Below are 20991 nucleotides of genomic sequence, written 5' to 3'. Positions count from 1 at the left end.
GAGGAGGAGGAGGAGGAAGAGGAGGAGAAAAAGAAAAGAAACACAATAGAAAAGAGAATCAGTGAGCTAGGAACATGCGAAAACCATAAGAAGGAAACCTCAACACCTGCCAAGTTCAAGAGTGGGCAAGAACAGGCAAAGCTCCTGACCACCCCCTGGCAGTGACACTTCTCGGAGGTGTCCCAGGGCACGAAACTGAGGCTCACGGGCCCCTCCCATCCTCCTGGGAAAATCAGGGCTCACAACAGATGCTGTGTGCTCAGGGGGGGACATGGTAGAGCCTGCAGCCAGGCACAGCTCAGCAGCGGTCACCTAGGCCAGTGGTGTGACTAGGGGTCCCCTCACCCCTGGTGTCTGTGCATGTGCAGCAGTGAGCCATAGACAGGGCAGAGGTCCAACACTCAATACCAGAGGGAGGACACATTGGACTCCTTAAAGTAAAACATGCAGGACCTCCACAGTTTAATAACTACATACATTTTATAATCTTCATAAACGTGGCCATTCCTACTCCATTTTCTACCCCAAATTCAAACAGGAAATACATGGGGAGCTAATTACTTTGACAGACACTAAGACTGGCAGTCATGGATAGAACCCCAGGGGTTACTCTGTCTGCAGCCACACATGAAAATCAATGGTTGGGACCGGAGAGATAGCTTTGGCAAGCACAGGGACCAGGGTCTGATCCCCTGCCCTGCATACCGCACCAGCTCTGCCCATGGGGCATGCTGAGCCAGCTACTGAGTCCAGGTGTGGTGGTACATGCCTGTAATCCCAGCACTGGGGAAGCTGAAAACAGGAGGATCCCTATGAGTCTGAGCTGCACAGTGAGACCCTGTACCAAATACATAAATAAGAAAAAAGAAAAAGAAAGGTGATGGCAACATCCAGAGATTCTGCCGCTGTGCAGTGCTATGGTGCAGCGCCCCCTCCCTGCATGGTCCTCCAGACACAGCTTCGCCTCCTACCCAGCCTTGGAGGGCTCACGTGGTGCTCACTCAGTTCTCCTGTGAAAGCTACTTTAGCAGAGAGGCCTGCTAAGTCAGTCCATCTCCCACCCACCACAGGACCATCCTGTGGCGTGCCTCAGCAAGAGTGCTGTTGGGTCAGTTTCTCTGGGACCCCCCCCATCAGTGTCACCTCTCAGTGATTTCCCACCCACTGACACTGTGCTCCTAGGCAGTGAAACCCTGCGTTCCCTTCTGCAGGCAGAGTCAGAACAATCTCTCTCTCCCCCACTGCAGAGATGGTCCTCAAAACTCAAACCTTCCTTCCTTGGCCTTAACCATAGTCACTGAGTCATGTTTCTTTAACATCTCCCTCACTGAGAGCTGTTCTCCATGCTTCCAGGGTGAGGCTAATGCAACCAAGGAATAGTTTAAGACATGCTTTTGGGAGTCATCCTCCACAAAGCCATGTTCCCACTAAGGGCCCATGAGCTAGCAGGCGGCCCTGGGCTCTGCAGAGAGCCACATGGAGCTGGATTCTTTTCATGCCATTCATCCCGGAGCTCTGCAAGGGCAGGCAGGGTGCTCGTGACCCTCTGGGTGCAGACCCAAGCTCTGCTACTTGGGAGCCACAATCCAGAGGAAGTCTGTACCTGTCCTGGCCTCTGGGGCACCAGGGAGTTCATCTGAGCAAAGTGCCTGCCATGCAGAAAGCCGGGCCCCCATTTCTGGGACACCAAAGCAGTCACTAAGCTGAGCAATGTTTAACCTCCTGCCAAGGAATAGGGGCCTGGCCTGTGCATTTCCACATCACATTTGCTAAGTGCTCCTGAGCCCCAACACAAAGTCCACTGTTTCCAGAGTCCACGGGACCCAAATACCACAGACACTGCTGCAAAACTTAATACCTAATGAATCATTAAACCAGTGAGGCAGAAAAAAACCCAAATACCTTGTGATGAACAAAACTATGAGTGAAACTCTGAACATGTCACCGTAAAAATGAGCCACACCATTTATTTACTCTTTGTGTGCAGGGAAATTAGTAGAACCAAGTCATGTTGAGAGCCCTGAGACTATTTTTAAGATGAATAACAAAGCCAACAGGTTTCTGGGGAGAAGGAGAGAAAACCAGCTGAGGTCCAGGGGTAACACATTTGGATCGGTGTGGCAGTCACAAGTTGATACCCTTCCCTAGGTCTGTTTGGGTCAGGTGGACCCTAAGGGTGGACACACACCGGTGTAACAAATCTTGCTCCCCGGGTCACCAGCAAAAGTGAGCACTGCCCAGCCAAGATGACTTTTGGCAGAGTCCTGCCTGGGCAAACAGCTGCTCGCCCCCTCTGGTTTCCCTGCTCCCTGTGGCAGCGCTTCCGACTCCAGGCCACTCCTGGCCAGCTCACCAGTTACAGCTTGAGCTGAGGTTTCAGGAAATGAAAATTCAATCCCACTGGCAGCTTTCCCAATGGAGGAGCCCTCTGAAAGGAACAGCAGCTCAGTGCTCAACACCCATGCTTGCTATTCATCCGAGATCCCTAACAGCGGGAAAGAAGGAAGCCGGGAAGGGAAGGAACGCTTGAGAACCACCGATGGGAATTGTCAAAGAAAAGCCACAGGACCTGGAAGCTGGTCCCATGTGATCCTATCGCCCCAGCCATTCTGCAGCCCACAGTAGGATGGTGCCCTGCTCAGTAACATGGGCTTCGGGCAGAAGCTGAGGGTACTGCCTGGGGCTTCCTACAGCCCCAAGGAAAGGAAGGGGGTCCCCACTCTGGGACTGGGAAGGGTGTGGCCGGCAAGACCCCAGAACCCACATCCTGATCCATGCATCTCTGAGCAGGTGCTCCCAAGTCACATGGGATCCCAAACCATCTGATCCAGTTTCTGAAAGCAGCAAGACGCAGCCCTGGCACTTCAGCCTGTCTCGGGCTGTTTTCTCAGAAAGCCAAACTCCCCATCAGGCACCCACCTGGCCACCATGCACTGGTGTAATGCTGCAGAATTTCATCCCTGTCTCTGGAAATAGTAAGGTTGTTTCAAAACAAGAACAGTTTCATCTTAGAGTTTCTCTCCTCTGGAGCCCTCGGAGCATGTGTTGGCAGGAGGCTTATTTGAAAATGACAGCAACAATGTGGACAAAGTCAAGTTCACAGGTGCCCATGCCTGTTTTGGGGTCAGGGGTATATCAAAGTACCCATGGCCACACATGCACCTTGAGGCCCCATGGCATTCTGAGCAAAGTCCCCTTTGCTGGAGATGCAAGGGCCTGGTGCCCACACCCCTTCTTCAGCCTCAAAGGCTGTATCATGACCATCGGCTAGCACCCTGCATCTGAGGAACAAAGGCAAAAAGAACCAAGCAAAAAAATCTCATGGTATAAAATGTTCCTCCTCAAGGTTTGGTGTAATTAATTGGAAATTAGAAGATGAAAGAGCTGCCAGTCCTAGCACCACATGAACAAGTTAGCAAGGAGAAGCCCACCAGATAAATGGCCATCATGGATTGAGGGGAGAAAAAATGGGAGGGAGATATAGAGAAAGAGACAGAGAGAGAGACACACAGAGAGAGACAGAGAGAGTCTAACTCTGACGCCTTCCCTATAACACCCAAGTTTCTCTCTGTGAATACGTCATTATCCCAAGGAGACTACGAACTTTTCAGGGCAGGAACAAGATCTGGTCTTCTATTTTTTAGCTAGCTTTATACCATATAAAGAAAGCATTCAAATATTTCTGAGTCCCAAAGGTCTAATGAGGAACATGAAATTGAACAAGAGATGGGAAGCCTACACCTGTATGTCACCAGCCTCCCAAGCCGTGGCAGTGGGCAGACACAGGCATGCACATCTAGCACAACAGTAGGACCCTTGGCACTGTGCACAAGCCACTGGCTATGGCTACAGGGCTTGCCCCGGGTGACTTGACAACACTGACACTAGGTAGGTAGGGTGGTTGTAAGGGTTAAACAAGAAAGTGAGTTCCAAGGCACTGTGATCACACATTTCATTGTGATAACACCATGGCCAGGGGGGCTTTTCTCCCCAAATCTAAGGGCCAGCCCCTTGGAAAAGGGACTCCGCATAGTCTATGCAAATCCTAACGTTAGTATAGTATCAGTGACCAGAATGAACAGAAATGCAGGCTTGGATTCAAATCAGGGAAAACAAATTTCCAACAACTAGAGAGTTCAGGGCAGGCATGGTGGTGCACACCTGTAATCCCAGCACTCGGGAGCCTGAGTCAGAAAGATTGCCACCATTTCTAGGCCAGCCTGGGCTATAAAATGAGTTCAAGGCCATTCTGAGCTGCATAGAGAATCCCTGTCTCAAAAAAGACACAGAAAAAAGGAGAGGGAGGGAGGGAGAGAGAGAGAGAGAGGAAAGAAACCTCATGTAAGGTCTGAGGAATCTCTAGCACCTCCTAGAACAGTTCTGGGCTCTAGCTCCAGGCAGAGATGTGATGATTTTTTTAAGGTCACTCTCAGCCAGATGTGGTGGTGCACACCTTAGTCCCAGCTATTCAGGAAGCTGAGTCAAGAGGGTCATCATGAGTTCAAGGCCACCCTGGATAATTTATGAAACTTCACCTCAACAAAACAAAACACTCCAATCCATTAAAAATGTGTCACCGCTGGTGGATCTAGCACATCAGGGTGTCTCTTGTAATTGTTTCCACAGAGCAATCCCCAAAACCACAGTCCCTAGAAAACAACATCCTGAGTTCATCTCACCAGATCCCTGCCAGGATGGCCCTGGAAGCAGCCATGTTGCAGGGAATTTGACACTGGCTCTCGCACCTTGCACAAACAAGTAGAACAAAGCCTGGGCTTGTTTCGTATATCAACTAAATCTTACCTGAAAAGCTGTTTCTGCATTGTTCTAAGACACTAAAAATTATATAGATAGATAGATAGATAGATAGATAGATAGATAGATAGATATAATATATCTATATATTATATATTATATATTATATATTTCAACACACCCGCCCCGCTGCTGTGGACCCTCTTCTACCTGGGATGGCCAGCTCTCCCATCCCCACTGCAAACACCACCACCACCGGCGTCAGAGGCCACCTAGGTTGTCTCTGCTCTGGGCCCCTCCCAGCCACCACTGCATGTCTGAAGCTCAACTGTGTACACACAACCCCTCCCCAGCTCCCTGCTGGTGGGGTAAGGGGCACATCTTGGCTGGGTGTGGTGGTGCATGCCTATAATTGCAGCACTCTGGGAGGATGAGGCAGGAAGGCTGCAAGTTCAAACCCAGCCTGAGTAATTTGCCGCCTTAGCAAGACACTGCCTCAAAATAAAACACAAAGCCAGACTTGTTGCATAGTTCAGTGGGGAGGCCCTGCATTTGCTTGCCAGGACTGAAATTTTAGGAAGTTGTATTTTGGGGCCACCTTTCCTCTTCGAAGTCCAACCTGTGTGCCACTCAGGTCACTGGCCACACCCTCTTGGCCCTGCCCCCAGAGCCTCGACTGTCCTCTCAGATATCTTCCCCAGGAGCACAGCACTTTTTGCCTGTCCTCCCCTGGTGGCGGCTGGAAAAACCAGGGCTGGGTCCAGCTCTGTGTCGTTGGGGACCCACAGGGCCATGTCGGTCCCCAGCATGATGAGATGAACTCTGAGGACCAATGGACTTCCATTGGGGTCCTCCCTGGAATCCAGGCGCTGGTTGGCAGAGGCTCTTACACAGAGGAGAGAGTCAGCCTCCTCACACGAGGCCTCCACCTTGGGGTTTGGAGGCCACATTGCTCAGGCCACAACACCAGAGCTCAGTTCTGTGACGCAAAGCGCCCCTGCAGCCAGATCCTCAAAGGCCACCAAACTCATCCTCTGGATTCCAAGGGGGCTCCCCAGACCCATGTTCCCTCCCCACTTGCTAACCAGGGAGTTTTCTGCTCTTCAGTACCCAAAACACTGACACTAGAGACCAGCTGCCTTCCTCCCCACCTGGCCCCCAAGCTCAGGCTGCACCTCAAGTTCCCAAGCTCAGGTTTTTCTCAGGAGCTCAGGAAACAGTGAAAGCTCCTGGATGCCATGCCCAGGGCCAAGTGACACAGCAGTTAGGGCCAGGCCAATCACCCCACACTACCACAAAGATCCCCCAGGAGTCTCTCTGTGGGTTCAGACCACAGGGTGAGGGTTCCCTTGGCGCTCATGGTTTCCACTTCCTGGTGGACTCAGGTTGGGGGCAGCAAGCACCAGGTGGGGCTGGGGACTCATGCACGGCATCCTTGTCTCCATGAGCTGTGACATTTTGATCTCAGGCCAGAGAGGACGAGGGGAAAGAAGCCTGCTTAGTGGCAGCCAATGAGGAACCTGCTCAGAGCTCAGGGACCTCTGGCCTCACACATGCCCAATTTCCTCCCCAATGGATATGAAGGTGTCAAGTAAGTTTCCCAACTGTTCTGCCTCAGTTTGCCTGTGGTGGAGTCAAACACCTTATAAAGAGCTTGCAAAGGCCTGGTGAGAAAGCTCAGTGCACTAAGTGCCTATTTAGGCAAGCTCGGGATCCAGGGTTTGATCCCTGGTACTGTAGGCCGCCCCATCCCCAGGCTCACTGAGCCGGAGACCAAGTCCAGGGGTGGTGGCGCATGCCTGTAATCCCAGTGCTGGGGAGGCTGAAACAGGAGAATCACCATGGGTTCCAACTGAACAGTGAGACCCTGTACCAAATACAATTTTAAAAAAAGAGCTTGCAGTGGTGCCCGTCTGGACCAGAGTCACCCTGAGGCCCAGTTAGTTGTGGCATCACCTTGGCCAAATGCACTCCTTCAGCTATCATGTCCTGGCTCACCAGGACAGGGAGGCAGCCCTGGGCCAGAGTTTGCCTTGTGGTGTGTGTGTCGGTGGCATGGGACCCAAATAAGGTCCATGATAAGCACACGGCCTGCCCCCTCGGCAGCTGACAGTGAAGGATCCAGAGACTGCGGCGTGGTGCCCAAATCTCCTGCTCACCTGGCCTTCCCAGGAGGGCCACAGGGACAGGAGTCCTGAGCTCCTGCTGCAGTGACTCCTGGGTCCCCCTTCTCCCAGCCGCTCCTCACTTCCTGTGGGCCTTCCCCACCTCCACCTGGGTCAACAAACCCCACTTCACTCAAAGGCTCCCAAACAGAGCGTGCCGCTGTAACTTTCCACTCCTTGATTAGTTCTTGCAGGCTGGAGCCTTAGTAGGAAGCACCAGGCACCACTCTGGCTTGGTCCTGGGACAAGATGCTTGCTGCGTCCCTCCATCCATCTGTCTGGGCAACACTGTCCAAGGCTTGCCTGGGACTGCAAGCTCTCTTTTCCCCCAGACAATTCCTAGACTCCACACAGGCAGGCTGATTGGGCTGCTCTGAAAAGGAATCTGGGCCACCTGGCTGGGCCCTGGGGCAGGGCACATAGGCTTCCCCTGCCATGCCAGCCCCAGGATCCTGCCACCCCTTTGTGCCCATGGCCACCTATACCCAGGGCCACAGGGTGTGGACACACAGACTTTCAGGCCTTGGGGCAGCTCCTCCGCTGGAGCTGTCAGGTGTCCCACAGGACGCCTCCTGTCCCTTGCCACCCTCCTGAGTCCCCAGGATGGGACCTGGGGACAGACGCAACAGGCTCCAGCCCAGTCTGGCCCAGTCCTGTCCCACAGCCGGCCTATCGCCCTGACATCTCCAAGTTTCCAGTTTCTCCTCACCGCATGGGGAGGCAGGAGCAGAAGGAGTTCAGGTAACACACCCAGCCACCGAGATTTTCTGAGACAAAGAAAAGCACCAAAGAGCTTCCCTGCCTTGCCCCAGGGGAAAAGGGCGCACCCAGGCTGCCAGGCAGGGACAATGAGGGTGGGCGATGGGGGTTGGTCCTGCCAGGAACCCTGAGGTGTCCTCCTTTCCAGCCAATGCAGCGGGCCACCAGCCCAGATACGCAGCCCAAGGGAAGTACCCGCAACAGGTTGGGTGGGGTGGAGTGGAGTCTCCCGGCCCCCAGGAAGGTGCTCTATCTGCCTGCACCAGCGCAACTTTGGCCCACATCTGCTTCAGCTCTACACCCCTGCCAGATTGTTTGGGGCACCAAGTCCAGGCCCAGGCCCCCCGAGTCTAAAACTGCCCTCAGGACCCAGCCAGAGCGCACGCTGTGCTCACTTGTGCTCACCTGCGATGTGACGTGTCGGGAGCCCAGGTACTTCTCCCAGGCCTGCCGCAAGGCTAGAGCCGGCTTTCACCTCCGGGGGCGGTGCCACAGGGCCCAGGGCTACACCCCCAGACACGCCCCGTGTCACGGAGCCCTGGAGGGGCGGCTACCAAGGCCGGGCAGGTCCAGGACAGACGCTGTTTTGAACTCAAGGACTCAGGCTTTTGCCGAGATGCCCGACCAGAGCTGATACCCACCACGCGGGCCGTAGCTGCGTGGAGAAGGGGGTGACTCCGGGAAGCACTCACACAGTCCCCACAGGAGCACCAGGGAGGCTACACCAGGCAGAGATGGGCGGGGTGGGAGACACCTCGGTCCAGAAAGACCTGCCCTCCTTCAGAGGCTCTGCCAACATGGCCTTGGGGGCGGGCAGGGGGCGGGGGGAGGGGGGTCCAGGATATACCCTGTCCCTAAACACCACTGCCGGAGACCAGAGTAGTCACTCAAGAGTCTCAAGGCACGACTGTTTGGAGCTGGTTATTCCCCGGAAATCACAGACGTTAGAGTATCTCTGACAAGCTGCCCCAAGGAAGTCATCTCTGAAAGTGTCCCCACCAGGGGTGGGGGTGGGGGTAGCTGCTCCCAGATGCTTTTGTCACCTGTGTCTTGTCCTCCCCGGGTGCTTCCTACAATCCTTCATTTTCACCATTAGCCTGGACATCAACCAGCTTGGCAAGTATGGTGTACCCTCTGCAGCCAAACACACTGTTAAATCCCTAGGATCTGGGTGTTGGAGTCTTACACTTTGGAGGGGCTCTCGTCCCAACACCCATTCAGAAAAGTTGTGCTCACCTGCGCTCACCTGCACTGTGACACCATGTCCAGAGCTCAGGTACTTCTCCCAGGCCTGCCGCAGGCCTGGGAGAAGAATCGCAGTGACTTTTCTGCTGCTTCATGTCAATTCAATTCACAGACCTGCTGCAGAAGCCAGGAGGATAGAAGGAAGCTAGTGTCTCTCCCTGCCTGACACTCCCATTAACAGGAACTGCTTTGAAACAGGAGCTCACCAAGCCAAGCCACCTGCTTGGTGCTGCAACTCAGCTGCCTGGGCCCAAAGTCCCTTCCTGGGAAGTGCCTCCTGCCCTTCCCTCTTTTGGCTCCCTTCTTGGAAAGCAGCCGCCCCAGGCAACTGACTGTCCTCCTGTCTCCATCTTGTTGCCCAGCAGGCTGAGGAGAAGACCTTGTAGGGCAGTCTTGGGGGGGGGGGGGACAGATCCAGGTGTGCTTGGTGGCCACTCCCTCTTTTCTGTCTTGGCAGTGTGTTCAAGGCCTCCTAGACATGACCCCTCAGGGCCACCTGCACACCATGTGGGGTGTCTCTATCTGCTCTGCTCTCCCAACTTCCCCTTTTCTTCCACATCAGTAGCTGGTTCTCCCAAGAATCAGAATCAATGGGAGAAACATAAGAGGTATATCAGAAAGAATTGGTTCGCAGGAGTTTGGAGGTCCCAGTACCAGTCTGCCCTGCACCAGCTGTAGGCTCAGCACAACCTAAGGGGTGGCTCAAAGGCCTGGGGGACAGTGATGTGGATGCACAACACCCCTAAGGGATGGAGGGCCCGAGCTCTGGGTTCAGGAGAAGGTCGGGACCCTAGAAGGAAAGAGGCAGAGAGAGGCCCACTCACTGTTTCCCACCTCTGTCCCACTCGGACCCGATGGGATGCCGCTGGCTCACACAGGGAGGGTTGTGTACACACAGACCCCACGTTGCATACTGTCCTTGCCAGAAACAGCCCACAGAGGCATTCAGAAAGAGAAGCACCCCGAGCCCAGCCAGCTGGGTATGTAAGATGAGCCAGTGCAAGTCCACTCCAGAGGCTGGTCTCCTTAAGCCATGCTTAATCTCCAAATGAAGACAATAATGAAGACAATAATTCTGCCAAACCTCACACACCTCTTTGGCAAGCAACCAAAAAAGTGCAGATTCCCTTCTCCAGAGAGGAGGTGAAGTCCTGGAGTGATGTTAACACTTCTCCCATCCCTTAAAAGCCATGCTGTCAAGTGAACAATGCTTAATACAATGATAGAAAGTCAACGCTTTTTTTTTTTTTTTTTTTTTTCCTTTGGTCTTTTTGAGACAGGGTCTCATTGTGCAGTTCAGGCCGGCCTTGAACTCACTATGTAGTCCAGGCTGGTCTGGAGATCATAGTAATCCTCCTGTAATCTCAGCACTCAGGAGTGCTGAGATTACAGGTGTGTACCACCATGCCTAGCTAATGCATCTTATACTACACAGCTAGGAGATAGGAAAGGAAGGAAAATAAGCCTGCATATTGTAGTCAGAACAAAACAAGAAATAAACATGCATGACAATCAGTCTCACTTCTGTTCCTGGTACTTCCAGCTACTTCCTTCCACTTATCGTTCTAAGCCCCTCAGGGCCTCTAGCCTCAGTGGGTTGGTCATGGTGAAGTGACTCAAACTTTTATTCCTAAAGGTCTGGGTCCAAGGTTGTCCCTGCCTTAGTTACAAGCACAGGGAACTACAGATGCCCCCAAGGACTCTGCAGCACTCAGGGCCCATCCTCCTGACCACGGCAAGACAGCGGTCACTTTCCCATTGGTGACTTGGACAACTCTCCAGCCTCTATGGCAGTGCTCTTCTTTGCCTTTAGAGTTAGAGACAGGAGGAAGCCATGGTGGCAGGTGGACCTCTTTAGTTCTGATTTAAAGGATCTTCCTTTCCATGGGACTGTGGGGGATGCCCGCACCCAACAAAGATTGTATGAGTCAAAGGGGAAACTCAGTGAAATAAAGCTAGAGTAGTGGCTGAACCTGCAGCAGTCCCTTCCTGTCCCAGCTACCAGCTCGCCTGTGCTGGGACCAGCTGTGGGTCTTGGCTCCCAGGACACACAGCCAGCCCTGGCCTGACACCTTGTGATGGTTACAGGCTCCAGGTCAGCCTGTAGGTCCAACCTGATCTTACCTTGCATTCCCTCCGTGGACTCCCTCTTTGCCTCCCCAGATGGACAGATGCCAGGCAAGAGGTACTTCCTCATAAACAGGGACCCACATGCGTGCATGCACATGCACTCACGTACATGTACATGTGCATATAGAACATTAGTGGGCATGAATGAAGGCCAGAGGAGCGGCACTGTGCGAGTGTACGACAAGGATGCTAACCCCAGTGAAAGAAGTCAAAAGAACAGTGCTATATACTGCCACTTACATAAGGTCCCCAGCACTCAGGAACAGACAAAGACAGGGTGGGGCTGGGGACTCGGTCTCATGGGACAGAGCTTCACTTCGGAAGATGAGAATGTTCTCGGGGGTGGTGATGGCTACACAACAATGTCCTTGAACTGTGCATTTAAAATGGCTAAAACTGGTGGGGCGTGGTGGTGCACACCTGCAACTCCGGGAGGCTGAAGCAGGAGAATCACAGATCTGAGTCCAGTCTGGGCAGCTTAGTGATTTAGGGAGACCTTGCCTCAAAGTTTTTAAAAAGGTGAGCACCCAAGGAATGTAGCTCAATGCAAAGGCTCTGAATTCAATCTCCAGCCACACAAAAAGATGAAAGTTTTATGTTGTATTTATTTTTGTCATAATAAAACCTGAGTAACCATTTTCCATACACCAGCTGGCAATAATCTGCTCCATGCTACAATGCTATGAATGGCCAATGCTGGACCCTCCCGGCTAGGGTCAGGGAGCCCACCAATTGGCGCAAATACAGAAGCACTTTTCAGCCTCCTCCTGCACTAATGATAAGAAGGTACGAGACTCGCAGAAATCCCCCTTCCACACATGCTCCCTGAAGAAAGTCTTCCAGTGCACTCAGAAACTCCCATGGTAGTGTCCAGGAAAGCTCCGTGCCCACAGGAAATACCTGCAAGCAACCAACATCAAACGGATGTCTAAAATAAAAATTATGCCAGGGCAGGAAGATGCCCATGAGTTCAAGGCCAGTGTGGGTTATATAGTGAGTTCAAGGCCAGCCTGAATTGCACAGTGAGACCCTGCCTCAAAAAAACAAAAAAAAAATTAGTTAATTTATTACTTTATTAATCAAAGTAATTAAAAAGATGGAGAAGAGAATTATACACTTCATTTTGATGTTATCCAGCTCCAAGATTCCCACAGGTGCTCATGTTGGAAGAGCAAACTGAGGCACTTAAAAAGGCAAGGGACAGAGTCTACCCTTAGCCAAGGTGACACAAGGGCCTCTGGCTGCATCCCCAAGAGAGGGACATGGTCCTGGATCTGCACACCACTGCTGGAAAGGTGGGACTCCCTCCCGTCCCCAGGGTCCCAGCAAGTTCTTCAGGTGAATGCAGGGCACAGTTCAAACAAGGAAACAGTTTCCGTAGTTGTTGTTCTTGTGGTTGGGGCAAACCCTCGGCTGATCTCCAAGGCTCCACATGTCCGCTATAAAACTAACAATGCCTTTTTGTTGAACTCCATGCCCATCCCCTGGCCAAGGTTTACACTACCTCCTGCTCGATAGGTGCACAGATTTCCCATTCAGAGACAGCCTGGCACCAGGCAGCGTCACCAAGGAGGCACAGAGGAGCCAGCACAGGGCTTGACAAGAGACCCTGACCCCAAGCTCTTCTGTTCCCAGGGACCCCAAGTCCTCCACACCCCATTTTCTGAATCCCAGAGGGAGAAAGTGCAGAGAACAGGAGTTCTAGGTGACAAGGGGAGTTACAGTGATGGGGGAAGAAACCCTGTCCACTCCTGGTTCCTTGCCTTCTGCTGGTCATGTGTCATTCTCTTCCTGATGTGGCCAGGCCACCTCTGGGCTGGCTCAGGGCCTGCCAATAGTTCTCACTGTCCCAGCATACCAGGTCCCAGCACTGGAGGGGACCAGGCATCTTGCAACCAGATTCTACCTGGACAGGTGGGGGAGGAGATGGAGTATTTGTGATCCCTCTGCTCTGCTGGCCTGTTTGACAGCTCTGCCCTCAGGACACTTCCTTTGTCCAGTACTCTGGTGGGACATGTTGTGGGCTCTCCCTATTGTGTGGATGGCTTCAGAGCCCACTGCTACTCTGGGCAGGGGCCTGAATAGCCTCGATGGGCCCCAGGTGCTGCTGCCTTCACTGATGTCTTCTTAGATCTGTGCCCTGTGATCTCTGTACACAGCAGAGATCTGGCAGGTCAAGCTCGCGGCTATGGCTAAGGGCTGGCAGGTCCTTCACTCTGGTGACGGAGGACAGACACTTCTCAGAGCATGAGAGTTGTCTCTGGGAGGCCCCTGGCCCCAGCCAGACCAAGGTGGACCAGCTATCCTCGGGCTTCTTTTATTTTATTTTATTTTATTTTATTTTATTTTATTTTATTTTATTTTATTGCAGAACTGGGGATTGAACTCAGGCCCTTGCACTTACCAGGCAAACACTTATTCTATTGAGATATCTGCCCAGCCCCTCTTCTGGTTTCTTACATAATTCGGGGTTCTTCTTTCTAGTGCCCTTTCTCCCTCAGAGTTGAGGTCCTGAGCTCCATCTGCCTCCGTCTGGCACTCCGCCCCATTGCTGATACAAAGGGACAGATGCTTCTTCCTTCTTTTCCTAAAAATCTCAGGAAACTTCCTGCCTCCTGGAACAGCTGGTGAAGACAGAAGTTTCTCAACTACTATATGCTTTGGTCTCCCTTTTTTCCAATCCTGGGGATTGAACCCAGGGAATTGAACCCTCACCCATGCTAGGCAAGAGATACACCACTGGGATGCAGATGAATGTCCATTTTGTATCTGTGTATTCAAAATGGTTAGGATAAATATATAGTTACATTCTCTTAGTGAATAGAAGGATTTGTTCTAATAGTGTTTGTAAGTAGGATATCATGTCTACATCTTTTACAGCAATTAACCACTAGGAAGAGAGTATGCAATGTGTTAATTATTTAAACCGTCCTACCAATTTGATTTGAAACTGTCTCATTGCTATTTGTCTCTCAATAAAATTATGGAAAAAAATAAAAATAAGAAAAAGAGATATACCACTGAGCCACACACCCAGCACAGGTTCACACTTGTAAATCCTCACAGGGAGACAGTGAGCCTGAGGTATACGTCAGAAGAGCACCGCTTAGCACTAGAAATAGCATTGGTTTGGCCACCACTACTAACCCTGGGACATGCCTCATCCGAGAACTTCACTTTTGGGCTCTAGCCAAACACCCACTCTGACAGAGTCATGGCAAGTGCACCCAAGATGACTTCTGCAGCTCCAGGATCCGGGCGCCGAAGCCGCTGACCTCCTGCGTGAGTGACCCGGCCCATCCCTCATGAATGACTTCCAGAGTCAGCCAAGTGGATGGAACAGTGGGCTTCACCCTCCAACTCCAGTCAGGGAACGTCAGTGACCGTCATGACCAGAGCCCCACCCCCCAACGCTGGCCCTTGTCAGGGCCGGGGCAAAGTCTGTTCCTTTTGGCCATGCTCAGTGGGACGCTGGTTTTCCTCCTTCCAGATGAATTATGGGCCAGGGAGAGAGCTCAGCTGCTTAAGCACCTGCCTGGCAAGTGCAAGATCCTGAGTTCAATCCCTGGTACCAAAAAAAGGTGAACGATGTCGTCTCAGTGCTGAATGCCAACATCACAGGCTCCCAGGGGAGAGCTCCAAGAACCTGGCCATCTCCAGAGACCTGCTATAGCTCAGATGATACAGATGCCTCTGAGGTCAGCATCCAGAGCCAGGGCATTTTGGACAAAAGGTAGCCCAGGTCAGGGTATGAGGCGCAGAAGCTCACCTGGTACAGGCCCTTAAGGTGCAGTCACTGCTAGAACTGCTTCCAGTCCGCTCGCTCTCCAGAAGAGCAGGACCACGGCACCTGCAGCCCATGGATAAAGAAGATGCGATTCACTGACCACTGTCAAAGCGCAAACAAGATTCAGGACAGTGGTAGGTGCCAGATATACCAGCACACTCCTGTAACCTAGGCTCTCAGGGAAGCTGAGGCAGGAGGGCTGCAAGTGCAAGCCCAGCCTGGGCATCTTAGCTATTTAGAGAGGCTATGTCTCAAATATTAGAAAAGGACGGGGATGGAACGCCATGCAAAGACCCTGGATTCAATCCTCAGTACTGCAAGAAGATAAAAAGTTAGGAGTGCAGACCAGGCAGTGCAGCCTATGGTGGGAGGGGAGGTTGCGGTAGGGGGGACAGGTGAGGAAGGAGCAGAGTGGGCTCCACAGACAGAGCATCACTAGGAGGAGAATCTGGTGAGGGGGGTTTTAGCTGAGCCCACCTAAAAGGGAAGGGTGCAAACGATCCAGCAAGAAGGCTCAGGGGCCTGACAGTGCTTGGCCAGGCAGCATCTTGGTCATCATCCTCTCCCTTGAGAATTTGCCGTAAAGTGGGAAGTCCCCAAACCAGGAAGGAAGAGAGAGGAGCCAGGGAGAAGCTCCCCTGGGAGCCAGAGAGTGCTGAGTGGTGGCTGCTCTACCCAGGGTCAGGCCCATGTGGGTCACTTTCTCATGGCTGGGACCAAACACCTGACACCCACAGAATGAAGGAGGAAAAGATTTATTTGGCTCATGGTTCTAGGAGATCCAGTCCGCGGTAGCTCCTCCAAGACAGGAGCACCATGGCGGAGGGCCTGGCTCAGTCCACAGTGGCCAGGGAATAAATACAGGGGAAGAGAATCAAAAGGAAGGGGAGAGATACCAGCACAGTCCCCAAGTCCAAGCCCCATGGCCCACCCAGACACACTCAGAAGTGTGCTTTACTGATGTCTGGGCACTGGCCACCAAGACTGGCCATCCCAGGTCCCTGGAGCCTGGCCCTGCAGGGGTTTGGAGACACTAATAGGTTCCCACAGCTCCCATCCCCCCACCCTGAGGTCTGCTTTGCAGAAAGTGTGCAAGATCTTATGGGAAGGTCACTTATAGCTGCTGTTCCTGCTCTGGGATGAGGACCTTAGAGACCTCAAGCCCCATCAGGAGTGCTGGTTTGGCCTCAGGCCAGGTCCCAGAGGTGCTGGCTTCCTTCCCCAGGGTGGTGGGTAAATTTGCCCTCTGGGCTCTGTCTCTGTTACCTGTCCCTACCAAGGCTAGATTGGGTAGCTGAAGTGCTTGTGGCCCGGGGCTGGAGCATGACCATGACGCAGCCAGGGGAGCTGTCCTTGGACTTCATTCACACAACAGATCATCTCCCCCCCTCCCTTTTCTTGGTTTGACATTTATTTGATTAAAATTAATTCCCAAGTAACTAGTTCAGTGTTCAGCATTACTTATCTCGGGCTACATGCTCACTAGGATTTAGCAAGGGCACTTAAAGCGTGTCTGCTGGCAGATCTAACTTCATTTCAAAACGGTTCAGTGTCTTTGTGAGGGACATGGTATACACCCCGTGTCCCCCAGAAGGGAGAGGAGAGGCCATCCAGGGGCTGCAAGCAGGAGGCAGCTCAAGCACTTCTCAGAAAAACCTCAGGTCCCTCTTCCCTGGATCCAGGGCCACCCCAAACTTTGGCACTGGAGACTGAGTCCCCAAGTTCACCTGTGGGTAGCACCTGGAGCTGGGACCTTTGGGGTGGATGGGGGTTAGGTGAGAGGAACCATGATGATGGAGGTAGTGGCTTTCTGGGAAAAGCAAGAGTGACTGCATAGGTTACAATGTCTTGGGCGCAGGATGCAATGGGACTCTGCCAGCCCTCTGGTGGGGAGCACCATAGTGAGCCCCCAAAACTCTGGGGCCCTTCACCTTAATGAAAGTCTATGTGGGGCATGATCTGCACCCAATGCTAAGCAACCCCAGAAGCACAGAGAGCCCCCTGCACCCAGTGGGGTCCCCACCCAGCCTCCCCTGTCCCCAGGCTCCCCAATAGGCCATGTCCTGGGGCACTCATGCCACCGCAGGGTTATGTAATCGTGCCACACTGTTTATTCATCTGTATGACTCAAGAAAACTCATAAAGAAGGGCAGCAGCGGTTCTGTCCCAGGTCATAAAAGTCGTTCTGTCCTGGCTGTAAAACAAGTAAATAATTCTGATGTAAAGAAGAAAAAGATCTACTTCCTCCTTCTCCTCTGTGTCCTTCAGAAATGGTCTGCACCCTCTGGGAGGCTGAAGCAGGAGGTTGGCAAGTTCTAGCTCAGCCTGGGCATCTTAGTGACTTAGGAAGACCTAGTCTCAAAATTAAAACATTTTAAAAAGAGCTCGAGATGGAGCTCCATGCACAGGCTCTGGATACAATCCCAGTACTGTTGAAAGAAAGAAAAAAGAAAGGAAAGAAAGGAAAGGAAAGGAAAGGAAAGGAAAAGAAAGGAAAGGAAAGGAAAAGAAAAGAAAGGAGAGTTACCAAAGAAACAAGCTTCAATCCTAAAAAAATATAATAATAAAATAGAGATTAGTGTTTGAATATCTGGGATCCTCAAAAAAACAAATCACAAACCTGGAGTGCCCTGTGCCCTGTGAGTTAAAGCAAGGGGAAGAGGCTGTCACACCATGAAGACACAGGAAGGAGCACTGTGCCCAAGGAGCACCATGCTGTCATGGACACTAGGACCCCAGACAGCACCAGGAGCTGCAGAGTGGCAGAGACTGCTGGCGGGAAGATTGACTGGGATCACTATGATCACTACGGTTGCCATGCAGGGACAGAGCTCGGCCTGGAGACTGTGGGCACCAGGGAGCACAGGGTGAGAACCCCTTTGCCCAAGGAGTGGAGACTGAGCATCTGTGTCAGAGCTCGGGGTACTCTGCACTCCACCCCCACCCCACAGGTCACCCTTCTGCACACTGAAGACTCCTTAGAGAGTTGCTTCCTTTAGCCCCAGGTTGGCATGGTAGCGATACTCCCATTGTGGAGGATGATATTCACCAAACGAAGGAGCTAGGCACAGGCAAGGCTCTTTTCCAAGGAATAGAGAATTCGCAGCACTATCAAGTCACTAGGGCTGGGGAAAGGCCAGCCCGACACAGACATCCATTCCTGGGGTTGCTGTGTGTGGTGGGCTAGGTTGCACAAGTACAGGAGGGGCCTCCCGCATTGGTCTCCCTGAGTTGTGGGTACTGACCAGGACAGTTTTCCAGCGGGTCTTATGGACAAGTTGACTCATAAGAAAGTGCTAACGCATGAGGGGATTGGGAGGAATTGAGCCCGAGAGCCATGCGGTTCTCTGCATAGGTGGTGGTGACTTCAAATAGGTTTTGTATCTTATTGTCCTTTGACTTTATCTTATGCCTAGGGGTCAGAAAGAAAACCAACAAAGACACCACTGTGGGTCCTCTTCTCCCTCCTTCTGCCATGCTAGGGTGGACCCCAGCTCACTCTCAGTGAACCCGGAGTTCTCTGGAGCCGAGCTACCTCTGGGGCTGAGGTGGGCGAGCCAGGCGTGGCATTTCTTGCCAGCAACGCAGCACTTTTAAAATCCTGGAGAACCTCACAGACTGGCTGGGTCTGGCCTTGAAGTGCCACGGGGTGTCTGAGGCATAAAATGAGTATAGAAGTAGAAGCAAAAAGCAAGCCCAGCAGAGCACCTGTGAACCATTAATTACACCCTCTGGGGCTGGGGGGGGGGGCGCAAAGTCCTGCTTATCACCGTGGGATGTGGCAAAATACAACTGAGCGTCACCAAGATAAGCACTTGTCCTGCACACAGGGAAGCAGATGTGACTCAGGAAACAGAGGTGATCGGAAGGCTGAGAGGCCACTCCCGAGGGTCCGGGAGAGGAATTCAAAGTCACATTCCACGGCATGTGGCCTGCAGTGGGCTGAGGAGTCAGGTCTCAGGTCTACCAGGGAGACAGTCCTGGACCCTGGGGAGCCCAGGCAGCTGGCAACCCCACCCTGGAGCCCTCGGACTGAGTGCCCCGAGGTGTGGACACGGCCACTGTGAACCCCTGACCCTCTGCCCTCTGTGTCTGCATCCATCACATCACTGGTCTGGCTTCTGCCAGCAGCGGTGAGCACGGCTGCATGGGATTCCCCAGGCAGGGCAAGAGGTGGAGCCTAAGGGCAGGTGGGAGAAAGCACTGTCCACTGTGAGGGCCCTGCTCCCGAGGTTCCTGAGGAGGTGATAGGAGGAACCCTACCACAGTGGCCAGGAACCCAGGCTGGGGTCATTCCCTCAAGGTCAGCTCATCAGGAGGAGCTGGGCCACGTCTTCTTGAGGAGCTGTAGATGAAAGCAGGACAACAGGAAATAAGTGAGGAGGAAATGGGAATGGCTGACATTTAAAAAAAAGAAAAAGTTGTGATGCTAATTATATTAATCACATTTTTTTTCAATGCTAAGGATTGAACTGAGGGCCTTTACACTGAGATACATACCCCACCCTTTTTAATTTTTATTTTGGTAAGACACAGTCTAAGTTGCTAAATTGTCTCTATTGGGCTCTAACTTGTGATCCTCCTGCCTCGGCCATCCAGACCAAATAATGGAATAACAGGTGTGCAGCATTATTCCCAGCTACTCACAATGATTATTCTAATAAAAATGGTCCATTTAAGGTGAAAAATATAATCAAAAGTTTGTCAGCTGTAGCAGGCTGTGCTGTGGCTTAGGATAGGCAGGTAGTGCCTGACTGCTGTCCCATTGTGGCCAAGAAGGATTCTGAGACAGAGGTAGGCAGCCACAGCTGCTGGGCTGGGCATGGGGGTGAGGGGCTGGGCATGGCAGGGGAGGGGCCTGCTGGAAGAGCTGCTGGGGTCGAGGCCATGGGAAGAGCAGTACTGCGCTAAGCAGGGCCCGAACTGTGAGGCAGGAAGGAGCCAGCGAGCCCTGAACCTCCGCACACGCCATGTACTACATGGGCTCGCACTAACCCGCCCTGCTGGCCCGGCCCTCTGGGATCTCAGTGTTCGAGGGCCCTCATTGGCTGATCTGGCTTCTTTCCTCCCTACCTGCACCTGGAAGCCCTTGTCCCCTACTTGCCACCTGCCTGTGGTCACTGGCCTGTGGCCACGCAGGCCTGGTTTTTCCAGTTGGACGGGACACACTTGCAGGGCTAGTTTAACCCAGGCTGGGGAGGAGGGGGCTCGCCCAGGCTCATCAGCCCGCACCCGGGCCACCTGTGTGTCCAACCAGCACACAGGGTTCAGATTCCAGGCCCACTTGGTACCAGATGGGCAGAGAAGCAACTGGGGTCTCCATCCTGCCTGAAATGATAGTACTGAAAGAGGCTAGAGAGGGGAAGACAGCAGCAAAAAGGTTTAGAACAAAACACAAAACCCTGCCAGGACAAGGGCTTGGCCCTTGGGGTGGCCAGAGGGGGTAGGGCACTCAGAGAGGCCACACAGCTCGGGCAGAGTGAAATCCTGGCACATCAGAGAGAGTGCCCTAAAATATGGGGTGCCAAGTTATAGCCACAAAAGCAGATCAAAAGTAGATGTTTATTTCCAGTGAGAATAAAGGGGTTATTACAAAGCTAGCAATATCACACATCCAGAAAAACAGCACAACAGTTATGTTACCTCTATAATGACTGGCAAACTACATTTTTGAGCTGCACACTCTTATTCCTTTTGACAGCTATCTGTTTTTTTGTTTGTTTGTTTTCTTTTTTTTAAATTGAGACAAGGTCTCACTACATAGTCCAGGCTGGCTTGAACTCACGGCAATCCTCCTGCCTCAATCTCCCTCTTGCTGGGATTATAGGTGTGTGACTCCATGCCCCAGCTTGAGAGCTATTTAAAAAGCAGGCTTTCTGCTAGGTGGATGGGAGGACATTTCAGCTTTCCTTGGCTCTGATAGCCAGAACCTCCTCCTGAGGACATGCTGAACTAGGGTTTGGGGGGACACCTGGCTCTGTCATCCAGAAATGTTGCTGGAAGCCATTCACACACCCCAAGTTAGCCAGGAGTCATGTGCTCAGCTATGGATGAGGAGGAAGTCACTTGGAGGAGGTCACCAGGAGCACCCAAATGGTCAGGATGCAGGAAGGACAGAAAGGGGACACTCAGGACTACAGGGGAAATACC

The 20991-nt window shown here is 52.5% G+C and overlaps 1 protein-coding gene across 2 annotated transcripts in view; it reads right to left on the bottom strand.

The window, feature by feature from the left end:
* Window positions 1-8160, bottom strand: part of Tmprss2 (transmembrane serine protease 2) — a 29888-nt gene extending 21728 nt beyond the window's left edge. For both annotated transcript variants that reach the window (XM_023715937.1, XM_023715938.1), the window contains exon 1: window positions 8085-8160. The gene's annotated coding sequence lies outside the window, so the exon portion shown is untranslated. The remainder of the gene's footprint in view (window positions 1-8084) is intronic.
* Between the last annotated feature and the right edge of the window lie 12831 nt (window positions 8161-20991).

This window comes from Octodon degus, unplaced genomic scaffold (genome assembly GCF_000260255.1).
Source record: "Octodon degus isolate 3935 unplaced genomic scaffold, OctDeg1.0 scaffold00045, whole genome shotgun sequence".
Taxonomy (NCBI): Eukaryota; Metazoa; Chordata; class Mammalia; order Rodentia; family Octodontidae; genus Octodon; species Octodon degus.
The sequence above is the reverse complement of the archived record's forward strand: the minus strand, read 5'-3'. Positions and strand labels throughout refer to the sequence as shown.